Source organism: Phocoena phocoena, chromosome 6 (assembly GCF_963924675.1).
Source record: "Phocoena phocoena chromosome 6, mPhoPho1.1, whole genome shotgun sequence".
NCBI lineage: Eukaryota > Metazoa > Chordata > Mammalia > Artiodactyla > Phocoenidae > Phocoena > Phocoena phocoena.
In genome coordinates, this window is record NC_089224.1 from 83,556,316 (window position 1) to 83,572,275 (window position 15,960).

The 15,960-nt window shown below is 41.6% G+C and overlaps 1 pseudogene; it reads right to left on the minus strand.

The window, feature by feature from the left end:
• Positions 1-3,383: 3,383 nt before the first annotated feature.
• LOC136124879 (cytochrome b-c1 complex subunit 7 pseudogene) lies at positions 3,384-3,717 on the minus strand (annotated as a pseudogene).
• Between the last annotated feature and the right edge of the window lie 12,243 nt (positions 3,718-15,960).

Genomic DNA, 15,960 nt, shown 5'->3' on the forward strand with positions numbered 1-15,960 from the left:
CGTTACGACTGGGTGATTTCCACTATTCTATCCTCGAGATCACTTATGCATTCTTCTGTATCACCTAATCTGCTATTAATTCCTTCTAGCTTATTTTTCATTTCAGTTGTATTCAGCCTCTGACTGGTTCTTTTTTATATTTTCTAGTACTTTGCTGAATTTCTCACTCTGTTCATCTATTCTTTTCCCAAGTCTAGTTAGCATTCTTATTAGTATTGCTTTGAACTCTTTATCAGGTAAATTATTTGTCTCTGTTTCATTAGGGTTTTTTTCAAGGACCTTATCTTGGTCTTTTATTTGAAACATCTGCCTCTGTTTTCTCATTTTTGTTTACCTTTCTCTATTTGTCTCTATGAAATTAGGTGAAACAGTTACCTATCTTGGTCTTGAAGGCACGTCCTTGTGTGGGAGGGTCCCTATGCAGTCTGCGTGTCTCCAGCGGCTTTGGTGGGAGAGCTGGATCTGAAGTGAGCATGGGCCATGTCTTCCCCCAGGCACTGGCAGCCACCACCTTGATGGGAGGTAGGGCTGGAATCAGCGGGGCTGGGTGCAGAGAGCCAGGTGCCAGCACCAGTTTCTCCTAGGCTCAAAGGCAGTCACCGCCCTATCGTGGGTGGGACCAAGGCCAGAGGGGCTGGAGCAGGAGCCCTGAGGAAGTTGGGTTTCTCCCCAGTGTGATGGAGTCTCCACCTTGGTTGGGAGCATGGTCAGAGCCTGAGTGCTTGGGGCTGCACTTCTGAGCTGGTTCCACTTTTCCCCCAGTGTGTGGAGCTTGGTTAGAGGCTGGGCTGGGGTCAGAGGTGTTGGAACCGAAGGGGTTGGAGACACGCTGTTCATCTGGTTCTGCTCCCTCCCCGGTGTGAGCTCTTGCTGGCAGTGGCGGGCTCCTGCCTGGCTAGAGGCAGGGCCACAGCAAGCTGGTTCATCTCCCTCCAAGTGTGAGCACACTCACTGACAGTGGTGGCCTCAGCCTTAGCGGGGAGCAGCGGTGGAACAGGAGCCTGGTATGGGGTGGGGGGCAGGCCCTCAGAGCACCAGGCAGTTTTCAGACAGCTGCCTCCACGCTGGGACTGGGAGCAAGCAAGTTCGTGCACGTGACCTTTCAAGAGCTGTTTCTTACAGCCCTCCGGTAAGCCCCACTTCTTTTCAAACCAGCTCATGTTCCTAGTGTTGAACCCCAGGGCCGGGGTGCCTAATATGGGACTCGAACCCCTCACTCCTTAGGGAGGATCCCCAAACCTGTGATATCCCTGTGCTGTTCTGGGTCACCCGCGAGGGGTGCAGGTCCTCATTGGATCACTTCTCCTTCCCGCCTACCAGACTCTGTGTGGTCCTTTCGTTACAGCCTAGGTCGTAGGAGAGTCATTCTGCCAGCTTTCATGTCATTCTCAGTGAGAGTTGCCCAATATGTAGTTGTAGTTTTGATGGGTTCGTTGTGGGGAGGTGAGCTCAGGGTCCTCCTATTCCACCACCTTGATCCTGCCTCTTGCATTTTCTAGATTTTATTAAACAACCATATATGATTGGTGTAATAAGCATTTAGCAAAGGGAGAAAGAGAGAATGAGTCCACAGGTCCTACAAGGAACAGGTAAACACGTGGAAGCCCTCAGGCAATGTTTCCAAACTTGGCTGCATATTAGTATCAGCTGGGGAGTTTTTAAACATCTAATGGCCTGGCTGCCCCCAAGACCAATTCAATATAAATCTCTGGGGCTAGAACCCAGGCTTCAGTAGTGTTTAAAGCTCCCCAGCTGTTTTCAATGTGTAGCCAAAGCGGAGAACCCCTGCCTCAGGAGAACTCCTGCATTTTCTTGTTCTTGGTAGGTCCTGGTAGTCCTGGCTTATGGGGGGGCTTCCTGGGTCCCTACAACCAAGCTCATCCCCAGGAGAGACATCAGTGTTCCTTGGCTCCCAGTATGAACATAGTTTTGTTCAGATTTCAGAATAAATGGATGAAGGATGAAATGAAATGGATCAGGGCTAGAAATGACTTTGGCCACTGGATGAATATAGGGAGAAATAGTTGAAAGAAGATGTGAGTTAGAATATCTGGGTTCTTTGTGAGGTCTGTCATCCAACAGCTATGTGATCTTAGGTTACTTTTCACTGAACCTCAGGTTCCTCATGGCTCTGCCTTTCTGTGATCTATTAGGATTAAATGAACTAAAACACATGAAAAGAGTTTTGTGAAATGTAAGGTACTATATAAATATTATTATTTTTATTTTGTAACTAATAATATGAAGAATGTGCTCAGAGAAAGATGATATCTGAGGAAGACACCAGAAAGGTTGAATTACCCTCCCATAGGAGACCCAGGCCTCTGGATGGACAGGGAGAACTAAGTTCAAAGCGAATTAAATAAGGGGCAAATCCATGGACCGAAATGAAAAGCAACTTGACATGCTAAACACGAAACACTTCTCAGAAATCCAGAGAAGAGACTCTGAGAAAGATCTTCCCTTTGCTTTTATGATGGCTTCCAGGAATTTATCCCAAAGTGGTGATGTCTCAGAATAAATAGGTTTTCTTCTCATAATGAAGCCAGAGGTTCTGGAAAAGGGCTGAGCACAAGGCTGAATTCACTACCGAGATTGCTTGCAGTTTAGCTTAGGTCCCAATGAGGCGGTCCCTATGTGTCACCAAAAAAAGAATCCTTGCATATAGCTTTTTAAATTGGTGGTGGTTTTCCAGAATCCTTGCATCTGGACAACAGCCTACTTATGTCTCTAGACTGACTTTATTTTCCTCTGAAATTAATTTATTCTTTGAAAATAATAGGCCCTGGAAGGAACTTTACTGCAGCACTCTTTGTGGGAGGAGCTTAGCATTAGAAAGGGCCATCTGAGATATCATTTGATGTGGGTCATGATGAAGAGAGCTGAGAGCCCCTTAAGCACAGGGACCATGACTTTTTCATCTTGGTATCCCCTACATGTGCAGGACCCAGAAAAAGTACACAGTGGATCAATGCCCTGGAAGCATATCCTGTAAGCACAGTCCCTAGTCCATGGTAGGAAATTAATGAATATTTGTGGAAAGAATAGCATTGTCACCAGGTCTAACACACTGACAACGTCCGCTATCGTGCAAGCATGTTTTCCTTTTGTTCATCTCAGCCCACTATCAGCTGCAACTTCTCCCATAAAGTGGAGATCTATTGCCCCACATTCTCAGGGTTAAGACAGATCTATACTGAAAATAAACCATAGCGTTTGTATGGCACATTATACTTGTGTTACTTTTTAATAATTATTATAGACATTTATTTAAAATAATACATTTACAGCCCAGATAGTTCTACATTGTATATTCCAGGTTTAACCAACTTCATAAAAATACTTTGAGAACGGCTGCATCCACAGATTTTTAAACTACATGATTATTTCTTTGCCCATTCTTCTCTCTCTTTTCTTTCCCAAATAACCTCTTTCAGATATGGTTCAAGGTAGAATTTATCCTCCTCATATTTTGTCCACTGCTCTTTAGGCAAGATCTGCTGCCTCATGGTCAGGTCCAGTGCTCTCAACGCAGAACACCCTGTTGTTATAAAGGTTCTCAGGAAGCCTTCTTACGGATTCTTTTACATCGTCATTCTCATATGTTGTATCATCTCACATTAAGCCCAGTTTATTGAACCCGGCAGCATTGTAATACCGTTTTCAAATACCCTCCAGCCATTTGCTTGACGCTGCAACAGCAGGCTTGCTCGCCATTTTGACCCGAGACCTAGCTGTATTATTGAACTGGAGCTTCGCAACTTGAGGAAGAATGACTGTTGCAATAATCATTGCAGGCAAAAAATAAAGGAAACCTAAGCAAAGAGAGTGACAGGTTTCTGGCTTGGGCACCTGAGTGGATGACAGTGCTATTCACTGAGATAGGAAGGAGGTATAGTTTTGAGGGGAAATAGGACACATTTAGTTATAGACCCACTGAGTTGTAGGTGCCTATCATCCAGGTGGCGGCGCTGGGTAGACCACTGAATATGCAGGTATGAAACTTGGGAGACACCTGGATAGATATATTCTTGAGCACTATCAGCATATAATAGTTATAGAAATCCAGGGGAAAAAAATGAGTATAGAGAGAAGAACAGTGAGAGCAATTTTAAGGGGAAGGATGTGATAGGCCAGTAGCAGAGGATTGAGGAGAAAGGTGAAAATGGACACAGCATGAAAGAAGAGAAAGTAGTGTGGAAGGGGCCAAGAGGTTAAGGGAGAGCTTTTTTTTTTTTTTAACATCTTAAGGGAGAGATTTTTAAAGATTGGAAAGACATGTTTAAATGCTAATGGGAAAAGACAAGATGGACCTGCTAGGCACCTCTGCATCTGTTCATCACCACATTTGACCACAATAACCCTCAGAAAGTGTTGACTTCAGCCTTTCAGACCTTTAGCATAAGTTCCTCTCTTAGCCACCTCTAACTCATACAAAAAATGGAATTCTAGGAAATGAAGTTCTCAGTTCATCCAGGTTGACATATCACAATCCAGCATAGTTCATCCCTTGTCAACTTGGTGTCTACACACACTCTTTAACTATATTTAATTTCCAAATAAAACCATCAACGAGACCATGCTTTCGTATAACATGATTAAACTACTCTTCACACGACTGAAAACATGTTAACCCTCTCCTAACCAAAAGATACACAAAGTCCACTTCATCTATCCTGAAGAGCAAAGTTTTGCCATCCATCAGGCACTAAACTGAATCTTCAAAAGGCTATTACATAATTCAATCAGGTGAGCTGTTTCTAGGTGATGGGAAGACTACTATTGCCCTCATTTTCTGTAAAGTGAGTTCCCTGGTCAGCAATAATGCTCTGTGGGATACGATGACGGTGCATAGGGCTTTCTGTAAGTCCATACATAGATGGGTGTTTAGGGAAGAATCACCGAGGAGGGGAAAGCAAATCCATATGCAAAGTAAGTATCTATTCTAGTAAGAACAATACACTTTCCCTTCTATTATGGAAATGGCTCTGTATACTCAGCCTGGTGCCAGGTGAACTGAGAAACAATGTCATATATTTGACTGGTGTCGGTCTTTGCTTTTGGCAGTTAGGGACTCAGTAGTGGAGGTAACCAGACTGGCTCTTTAATCAGCAACATGGGCAACCTCTATCCCTGTAGCCATGGCCACTTTATTTATGAATGCCTTGGTCAAGGACAGGAGTGACTGGGGAAAGAGGCTGACTGACATCCACAAAACAGGTCATCTTGTCTACCTGATTAAGATCTTGCTCTTTGGTTAGCATTCACCTAGGACACGAATATCATATTCTGTGCTCTTTCAAAGAGGTCTGTCCTCATACCTCTTCTCCAGAACTCACTGCCTCCAATTCTCCAGTCATCTTCCTTCCAATCCAAACTCTTAGTGATTTGCTCATGAATTAATGTAGAGCAATACTTTTGTTCATTTCCTTCCAGGCAAATTAACCAACCAGGTGTACTGCTTGGAGTTTTGACCACCGAAGAGATTTCTCTTCAACACTGTCCTTCATAGTCACACTGAGTGGAGCTATAGTGCTGCAGGCATCCAATTTCAATTTCTGCCAGTATTTTTGGTGTTGATTTGGAATGAGAGACTGAAGAGGGGTGTGAGCTTAGAGAATAATTCTGGAGGGAGGGGAAAGAAATTTGAAGAGAAAAGAGAGCTGCTGTCCACAATGGAAAACTGGGGAAAGAACAGAGATATTTAACAGATTTTATTAATGTTTAAAATATAATTTTTCAGTATAGAACCTCTTCCCCTAGTCCCACGGGATTTTCGGTAAAGTATTCATTTCTCATCCATGCATGAAAGAGGTGGGCCTACAGTGGGAATACATCAAAATGCTGAGTGCAGTCTCAATAGTAGGCCTGGAGCAACAGCTGTAGCTGCTCCCAGGAAGCCTGCTACACCCCTGTTATACTGGCGAAAACCAATGCAAAGCACTATTATTATTAAATTGCTGTGAGCAGTTTCTGCCCTGCAAGAATACACTTTGAGGCAGATTGTCCTTTGTCTCAGGAGGCTAAAGTCCTGAACTGGCCCTTTAGTTACCCAAAGTTTCTACCTGTTTTTCTTGGGAAGATCTGTTGTGTAACCTGAATGCAGATATTTTAGCCTAAAAAGCTAAATGACTGTGGTATAATATAAATTGTCCTGGCTAGGTTTTAGCAGCCAAAATTATGCATCTACAGATTTCGTTGCTTCTTTTTGGAGAAATGTTTATTTTCTTTGTAGACAATTAAACTGGATGTTCTTCACCTAGAAGTGGTTACTTACTCCTGTAAAGATGCATGTGCCCTTACGTGCAGAAATAGGAAGCTGTGAGGAAGAGAAAGGCAGGAGGGACATGTAAGTAAGGTTTTCACCTCACCCTGGAATAGTCCTTAAAAGCTGGGCTTGGTTTGATGCATGCCAGCTGTTTAATGTCTTGTACATGGGACACGTGGTTAAGAGCATGGGCTCTGGGGTTAGATCACCTTCATCTGAATCCCCCCTCTACCATTTACAGGCCGTCTTGCCTTGAGCAGATTACCTAACTTCTCTGTTCTTCATTTTCCTTATTTTAAAATTGGAGGTATAATAGTTGTTACTCTATAAGGTTGTTGAGAGGATTGAAATGAGTATGTAGACAGTTTAGCACAATGCTTGGCATGTAGTAATATCTCAATAAATTTTAAAACAATCAAGAAAATACTGATACTGGGCTATCAATGCTATGATTGTTTTGTAGGAGCCAGAAGGTGAGGCCACACTCCTTTGGGTAGGCTGGAGTCTCTTCTGGAAAGGTACAATTCCTACTGGCACTCATCCCAAGAAGATATGGATTCCAGGAGCAGATGATGGAATGAGAAATCAAGGATAGGTAACATGAGAAATGGGTCAGAAATGAGTGAGGCAAAAGTATTTACAGTGAAGGCGCAGATCTTCTGGGGGAAATGGAGAAACAGTCTCTGAAATTAATAGTGGGGCTTCTGACCAGAAGTAAGACCCCCAAAAACAAGAAAGGAAGGCTGTCAAGCTCTGGTCAAGAAAGATGCTTCAAGGGCTTCCCTGGTGGCGCAGGGGTTGAGAGTCCGCCTGCCGATACAGGGGACGCGGGTTCGTGCCCCGGTCCGGGAAGATCCCACGTGCCGCGGAGCGGCTGGGCCCGTGAGCCATGGCCGCTGGGCCTGCGCGTCCGGAGCCTGTGCTCCGCAACGGGAGAGACCACAACAGTGAGAGGCCTACGTACCGAAAAAAAAAAAAAAAAAAAAAAAAGATGCTTCAAGATGATAAGAAACTTATGTATGAGATAAAGGGGAGTTGGGATCTGCACCCATCTTGGGGTACCCGCTCACGACTTATGAGGAGCACACTGAAGAGGATACTTTTTCTGTCAGTATTGCTATATAACAAACCACCCCAAAACTCAGTGTCATATAACAGTAATTGTATTATACTCTTGGTTTCTGTGGGTCAGGAATTTTGACACAGAACAGCAGGGCTGGCTCGTTTTTTGTCTCTGATGTGTGGGGCCTCATCTAGCAAGGCTTGAATGCTGAGGTGACTTGATAGCTGGGGTTTGGGATCATCTAGAGGTGTCTTCAAAGTTGATGCTGGCTGTGGCTGGGACTTCAGGTGGGCTGATGGCTGGAAAAAATACAAGTGATCTCTCCATGTGGTGTCTCAGCATGAGATAGTTTGGGCTTCCTCATAGCTTGGTGGTTGGGTTCTAAAAGTGAGTCTCCCAAGAGAACTGGGCAGAGACATGATTCCTTTTTATAATCTAACCTTGGAAGTCACATAGTGTCGCTTCTTTCAACCACAAATCCACCGTTTCTAGGGAAGGGACCATAGATTCCACTTCTCTATGGGAGGACTGTCAAAGTCACATTGTAAATAAGAGTATGTAGAATGGGGGTTATTCTTTTTGTCACATTTAGAAAATATAATCTGCCACAGATGGATGACACTACCAAACTGCTCTCTTGCCTGGGTTTTGGGGGAATTCTTTTAACATCCCTCCACACCTGGGACTCAAAAGCTAAATGAGCAAAGCTCTATTTGACAGTCCAATAGGACAGCATTCCTTTAAAAGTTAGAATTGGAAAAGTTGGCTGCGTGATATGTTATCAGCTGGAAGGAAAAACCACTTTCAACACAGTGAGTGGAAAACAGGGACAAACATAATTATGGAAAAGCAGGAGCAACAGAAGCAAATCCTGCCTGGAGAAGCAATGGAGAACAATAGTAGCAGGATGAAGAATGAGAAACAGCAGACCAGTGAAGACCATAAAAGGAAAGAATAGTTTCTGTGAAACAAATAAATCTTGGGCAAGTTTAGCCAATCTTTTTTTTTTTTTTTAGATGTTGGGGGTAGGAGTTTATTAAATAATTAATTTATTTTTGCTGTGTTAGGTCTTCGTTTCTATGCGAGGGCTTTCTCTAGTTGTGGCAAGCGGGGGCCGCTCACCATTGCGGCCTCTCTTGTTGCGGAGCACAGGCTCCAGACGTGCAGGCTCAGTATTTGTGGCTCACGGGCCTAGTTGCTCCTCGGCATGTGGGATCTTCTCGGACCAGGGCTCGAACCCGTGTCCCCTGCATCGGCAGGCGGACTCTCAACCACTGCGCCACCACGGAAGCCCCAAATTTAGCCAATCTTGACTTACAAAGAGTATAAGTTAAATGCCCCCTCCCACTTTAAATTAGGGGGGACATTAACTGAGAGAAATTATTTGTTGTTAATGTGTATTAACACTAAGTATTCTGTCATATTCAGGAGTGACAGCTCAAATGGGGACCATACTTCTAAGAGATGGTGACATCTCAGAGCTACATAGTAATTACTACTATTGCTTCTTATAAATTTGTTCTAACAGGTATACTACATTCATTTCTTAAATGATTATATGATATTGAATTAGGGGTTTTTCAATGTTATATCTTTTATTTATTATGTGAAGCATCCAGTATCCTAATTTGTGTTATCGCTGAGTCTAGGTTATACTTCTGGAGCTTGTCAAACTATTTAGGCATCACTACCTAGAACATTTTAGCACCAGGTGGCAGCAAAATCTGAGAGCTGAGATAAAATTCTTGGCAGGAGAGTAAACAATTAAGAATTTGCCTCAAACCTCAGGATGGTTAATAAGGAGTAACAAATGCATAACTTCCCCCCTCCCCTTGCTTCTGTTTAGAGCTCCTTCTCTCTCTCTCTCTCTCTCTCTCTCTCTCTCTCTCTCTCTCTCTCTCTCTCTCTCTCTCTCTCTCTCTCTCTCTCTGTGTCTCTCTCTCATTTTAGTAAGTGATTATCCAAATTGTGCACACACCCTCCCCCTGCCCCCCTTACACTCACTTATACTCTCAAACACACAGAGAAAACAGCCGGTCAGCCAGCTGAGTGGACTGTGCTGGAAATTAGATTCAGAAGGGCAAGAACTAGGATAGCTCAGAGCATAGAAAGCCAGCAGAATAAACCAAATTGGAATCCGTTAGGAAAATCCAGGGTCTAAAGGAACAGAGACTAAGCTCAAACACCAATTCCAAATGGCCAGAAGCAGAACCAAAGTCAAGTAGCTGAATAAAACAAAGAGGAGATGTAAAGCAAGAGCAGGTAAGACAGATAACAGTAATTGATCTTTAGAGGTCAGTAAGGGCAAGTGCTTGGTTATTTTGAGCTAAGCTAAAGAGACAGAGAAGAAACTAGAGTCATCCTCTCTTCTTAAATGTATCCAAGTGTTAATGACATCAACTCTACAAGATTCTCCATTCTCTATGGACTGGCCAAAGAACAGAATTCTGGGATCTTTTTTCGGTTTTACCCTGTACTTGCTGGATGATCCCGACTGGCTGTTTCCAAGCTTGAGGTGACTCCTTCATCAGATGAGAGTTAGTGCTAATCTAGTCTTACCAGAAGAGATGGTGGTGATTGGGGATGGCAGCTCAAATTTGCTCTTATTTAAGAAGCACTGCCTTAGTCACTTCAGATTTTTTTCTGGCTAGAGCCTGGTACTTAAACTGCCAAACCAGATAGAAATGCATACTTCTTTTTTTGTAAAAAAATGCATGCTTCTTAAACACAAATACAAAATCATTTTAAAGTCCATTAAACAGATTTTTTAGTTGGAGAGTAACTCAAAATTGTCAAGCAACTTTCCTTTCAGGTGCTTCCTTAATTATGATAAAGTTCCAAGTTGTATTTTTCAATAGTTATATTTTGCCAGTGTTTTTTAAAAACGGGTGTTAGGGCTTTTAGGCATTTTTGATCCTTTTTCCTACTTGTTGAAAAGGCCCACAGTTCAGTCCTTGGAACATGTATCAAACTCTCAACAACATTCATCAAACTCTCATCATCGTCTGAAGAATCTCTAAAAGGTTTGGAAGGGACTCTGTTGTAATCTTTATTTCTGAAGCTTCCCACACAATTGCATGGCTGTAAAAATGGATTTTCACATCATATGTCTAAAGAAAAAAACAAGTGTCTTTGTTCCATGGTGCATTTCAGAAGATTAACAGGTGTTAACAGATGGGAGGATTCCAGCTTTTGCTCTTAAGAGTAAAAGGTCTATCGTGGTCAGTAATTGCCTCTTCAGAAGTAGCTGTGTTCATTTCTGGCCTTGCAAACCAAGAGGTGGACTGTCTTTATAGAGCAGGTGTTTGTGGACAACTAGCAACAAGTAGGAATCAAAGTGCCCCATGGTGAAGACTTGCTAGGTGCCTGAGGAAGCCTTAAAGTGGCAGTACCTCCATGTTCCAGGGTTATACCTCAGGAACCTGATTTTGTAGCATGGTGACAGAGGATTTCTCTCTCTCTCTCTCTCTCTCTCTCTCTCTCTCTCTCTCTCTCTCTCTCTCTCAGGTGAACACTTACTAACGAACTCTGAAATATAAACCAGGAAGCTTGTTTATTAACTTATAACTAGGAACTTGGATCCTCTGATTTCTACCTGTGATCTACAGACAGATCTACACGGAAAGCCAAATTATTATCAAAAGTCTGCTGCACATAAGCATAGATTCAGCATAAGGTGAGTTAGCACATGATTCAAATGTTTAATAGCATTAACTTTGATAAAGCCCAATGTACTTGTCTCCACAAGGAACAAGACACATCAAATCCTTCACTTGTTTCTTTACCTTAATTTGATCTAATAGCTTTTCTAGTTCTGACATTTTATATTCAATTTCAACTTCATGTCCATTTTCTTCTGGTGCAAATGGAAGCATAATAGGAAATCAAAAGAGTCAAGACCAACCACAGTAGTAGAGAACTGTGGCTCGAGATATATGAGGAGGAAGAAAGAGTGCTCTAAATACTCTGTGTGACTTCAAATCTCTAGACCGAGATAAATTCTATTCCACAATGTACAAGAAACACAGACACTGTTTATCATCCTCTGAGGTGTCACAGAGATGAGAAGAGGTGCTTGAACACCAGAAATAATCATATATTTTGACTTTCTAAATAGAGAAATTATATGAGCCTTCAAAGAAAGGAAAAGTAAGTCTAACGAAAACCTCTGGAAAAATTCAGGAAGATTACTGAGCATAGAAAAGAATGCAGTGATCACCAGGAAGTAAAATGAGTTCACTACAAATGCATCAGTCATTCAACCAGTTCATCATTTACGTTCCAGGCTGCGTTATTAGTAGATACATTTATGTATTGGTTTATCAGATTTAAGATAAACCCAAATTTAGATCATAAAGTCAACCAGATGGTACTTAATTTTCTTTCTATGTTCCAAATCAGTTCAGGTAGCAGCAGTTATTCGTTCATCAGAAGTCTGGGTAAAGCTCAGTAGTGAGTCCATCCTGACCATGCACCCAGTCTACCTCCTGCAGTCACCCTGAAGGTAATGTTTTAGTTCTAATAATATTGCCTGCATTTGGAACATCTCTAATTCCACTTTCAGAATTCTCTTCTGAAGTTTACTTTCTGTCTTTACAGGTAGAAAGGCATTGCCCTTTGGAGAATGGGTTTTTAACGTTTTCAGAAATAATCAAGTCTATTAGAAACAAAAAAGGATGAACCTTGATCACCTAGTCAATTGAATGAGGGGGTAGGGAAGTGAGGAAGGCAGAGATTAACGGTCTACACATAAACCAAGGAAACTGATTTAGTTAGGGGTCTTGTAAATTGGCTGTGAAAGCAATCTCTAAACAGGGTTTTTTTTTTTTTTGAAGGTTTTATTTTTTGGTTTTTTTTTTTAACATCTTTATTGGGGTATAATTGCTTTACAATGGTGTGTTAGTTTCTGCTTTATAACAAAGTGAATCAGTTATACATATACATATGTTCCCATATCTCTTCCTTCTTGCGTCTCCCTCCCTCCCACCCTCCCTATCCCACCCCTCCAGGCGGTCACAAAGCACCGAGCTGATCTCCCTGTGCTATGCGGCTGCTTCCCACTAGCTATCTACCTTACGTTTGTCAGTGTATGTATGTCCATGCCTCTCTCGCGCTTTGTCACAGCTCACCCTTCCCCCTCCCCATATCCTCAAGTCCGTTCTCTAGTAGGTCTGTGTCTTTATTCCTGTCTTAACCCTAGGTTCTTCATTACATTTTTTTTTCTTAAATTCCATATATATGTGTTAGCATACAGTATTTGTCTTTCTCTTTCTGACTTACTTCACTCTATGACAGACTCTAGGTAAACAGGGTTTATTTTAATGGAGGAAAATGTCCTTAATACTTTCAAATTCTTAAGGATTGTCTTGCTTTTGAACGTTTAAAAATGCAAGTTTAGGGTTTCCCTGGTGGCGCAGTGGTTAAGAGTCCGCCTGCCAATGCAGGGGACACAGATTCAAGCCCTGGTCCGGGAAGATCCCACATGCCACGAAGCAACAAAGCCCGTGCACCACAACTACTGAGCCTGTGCCCTAGGGCCTGTGAGCCACAACTACTGAAGCCCGTGCCTAGAGCCCATGCTCCACAACAAGAGAAGCCACCACAATGAGAGGCCTGCACACCGGAATGAGGAGTGGACCCCGCTCGCCGCAACTAGAGAAAAGCCTGCGCACAGCAACAAAGACCCAATGCAGCCAAAATAAATAAAATTTTTTTTAAAAAAAGCAAGTTTAAAATGATAAGGGAGATTGAATATAGGAAGACATACAGACTTTTCTATATCTTCCTTTCTTCTGATCTAGCAATGTAATTCTAGCATTACAAATATCTTTTAGTAACAGAACAGGTTTCATTCCATTTCAAATGCATTTTTATATGTATGATTTTTTTAATCGGGATAACAGATTTTATCTTCTAATGCTCTGATAGGCTATAAATCTTAGCTCTTTTATTTAAACTTAAATAGAATTTTTTAAACACACAGGAACAAAGATTTAGGTAGTCTTAAGTTTGTATCTTTTCTTAAATTCTTTTGAAAACAAAATTCAAACTTTAACTCTAAATGCAAAAATATTCAGTTACCAATAGATTCACATTATGTTCAAGTGCTATGTTATACAGGACTTAAACCAAATTTTAAAAGTTAGGAGATCAGCAGTAGAACCAGAAAGTAACGCCTGTAATGTTATTTTTCCGATCTGCCTGATCCATGCAAATTTCCCCAGGAGACATTTCAAATACTCTTCACCAGAAGTTAATTGAATAAGAAATTTAAAAATAAGAATGATCTTTATCTATTTATAACTTACCCTTATTCCAGAAAGGATTGAAGATGGTTTACAAAACTACATATAATTCAATTAAAATTTTTATTTTTTTAATTTATTTTTTATTGAAGTGTAGTTGATTTACCATGTTGTGCCCATCTCTGCTGTGTAGCAAAGTGACTCAGTTATACACATGTAGACATGCGTTCTTTTTTATATTCTTTTCCATTATGGTTTATCCCAGGAGATTGGATATAGTTCCCTGTGCTATACAGTAGGACTTTGTCGTTTATCCATTCTAAATTCAACAAAAAAATTTTAAAAGCAAGGGAAGGATTAAAAAGAAAACAAGTGTGGGTAAAGTAAGAAAAGGCTGAAGTGAATATTCACATTCATGATTTGAAGTCCGATACACTTGCTAAACTTGACTTAGGCTTTTTAACAGCCGTTGCAAAGAAGGAAACAATCAGTTCCATAATTCATAAAGTTTGGGAGGGGGGGAAAGGTCTATTTAAAGGGGGACAACATTCTAGATTCTGAAGCCTGGGGATGGAGGAGCTCAATCATCTGCTAATCTAAAATATTTCCTGATGGTTGAAAGCTAAACTGGGCATTTTGTCAGGAATACCTGAAATGCAATCACACCATGTCACTCCTCTGCTCTAAAAAGTTCAGGAGCTCTCCATGGCCTATAAATTAACTATACATGTCTTAATCTAGTATTTGAGGCCAAATATCAAAACCAAATCAAGGTGACCTCTCTGAAGGCAGACAGCATTTCTTATTCAATATGGTGTTAACCAACATTGTCACAGGCCTTTGTGACAGAGTAGGTATCAACAGACACTCAAAGATGTTATGTAGAGGAACTCTAAACCAGCCAAGAAAGTTGGCAGAAACCTCTCCAGCCCTCATTTCTGCACTTGTAGGGCCTTCCTCTGACAGCTTTCCCTGTTGAATGCTGACCGATATCTTCAAAGTCAATAATAATGATAGCATCTCCATCACCAATAACAGCTACAGTAACATCACTTTGCGTTTATATAGTGCTCTACAGTTAACAAAGTTCAGATACAAAGATTTTAAAAGTATTCTCACAACCAGTTTGCTTTTTGGTCTGAGTAGGGATCATGGCCCTTCCTACAATGCAGAAACGAAGTCTTGTAGAAGGTGTGTCTTTATTAAGTGGTGGATGCCATTTCCTCCTGATTTCCACAGCAGGATGTGGTCTCTTCCTCCCCTTCAAATCCTGGTGGCATTTGGTTTGCACATCTCTTATGACAATAATAACTCCATATGTTTTATATCAGGTGTTACAGTTTGCAAAATTTCTTATGCTAAATACCTGTTTCTTTTTTCATTCTCACAACAATTTCATTTAAGGAGAAAATAATCCTTTACCTTGAGTACCCTGCTGCTCTCCCCACACTCTCTAAAAATATAAAAAGTGAAAGCCACTCTGTAGATTAACACTGCCCATTGCCACCACCATACCATCCTCCAACGGAAACTAACATTTTTTCAGCTCCCTATTCTCTGCCAGATGCTGGGATAATTTTTTATAAATAATAAGTCGGCCTTTGGTATCCTCAGGTTCTGCATCCAAAGATTCAACCAACCACGGATTGAAAATATTTGAAAAAAATTCCCGAAAATTCCAGAAACCAAAACTCGAATTTGCTGCATACTGGCAACTATTTACATAGCGTTTACATTCTATTTTAAATTATTTCTATAGCATTTACATTTATGCCATTTTATATAAGGGACTTGAGCCTGCTTGGATTTTGGTATCTGTGGGGGTCCTGGAACCAATCCCCCTTGGATTCCACGGGAGGACTGTACAGCTTCGATTTATCTCTTCTTTGCCTTTAGATTGTTCAATTTGATTCCCTGCCTCCCAAAAAAAAAACCCAGCCAAAATCTAGAAATAAAATATGTACGTTCCTTCTCTGTGGATACTCTAATAAGGAAAAAGAAAAGGGGTGGCAAAGCTGAGAAGGAACTGACACCTTTCTGAAAACTTTCCTGCAGTGGCTGATTTAGGGACCAATTCTGTGAATTTCAGCAGGATAGTGTAACACATTGGGTGGATCAAGGCTGTGTTGACAAGAGCTGCCACTTACGGGAATTTCCAATGAAGACATCAACAGGTAGGAAAAGACTCTGGCAGAAGTATTTTGGTGAGGAGGCTCTTCATTCCTCACGTTGGTTCAGAGTAACAGTTCCAAGCCAGAAGAAGGCTGAGGAGAAGAAGCAAGATGGAGGCCACCACCGGAAATCTCCTGGGAGGACAGGAAAAGCCCTGCTCCAAGATGTGGCATTCCCCAATTCCAGGGGGCGCCCTTCATATGGAATACAAT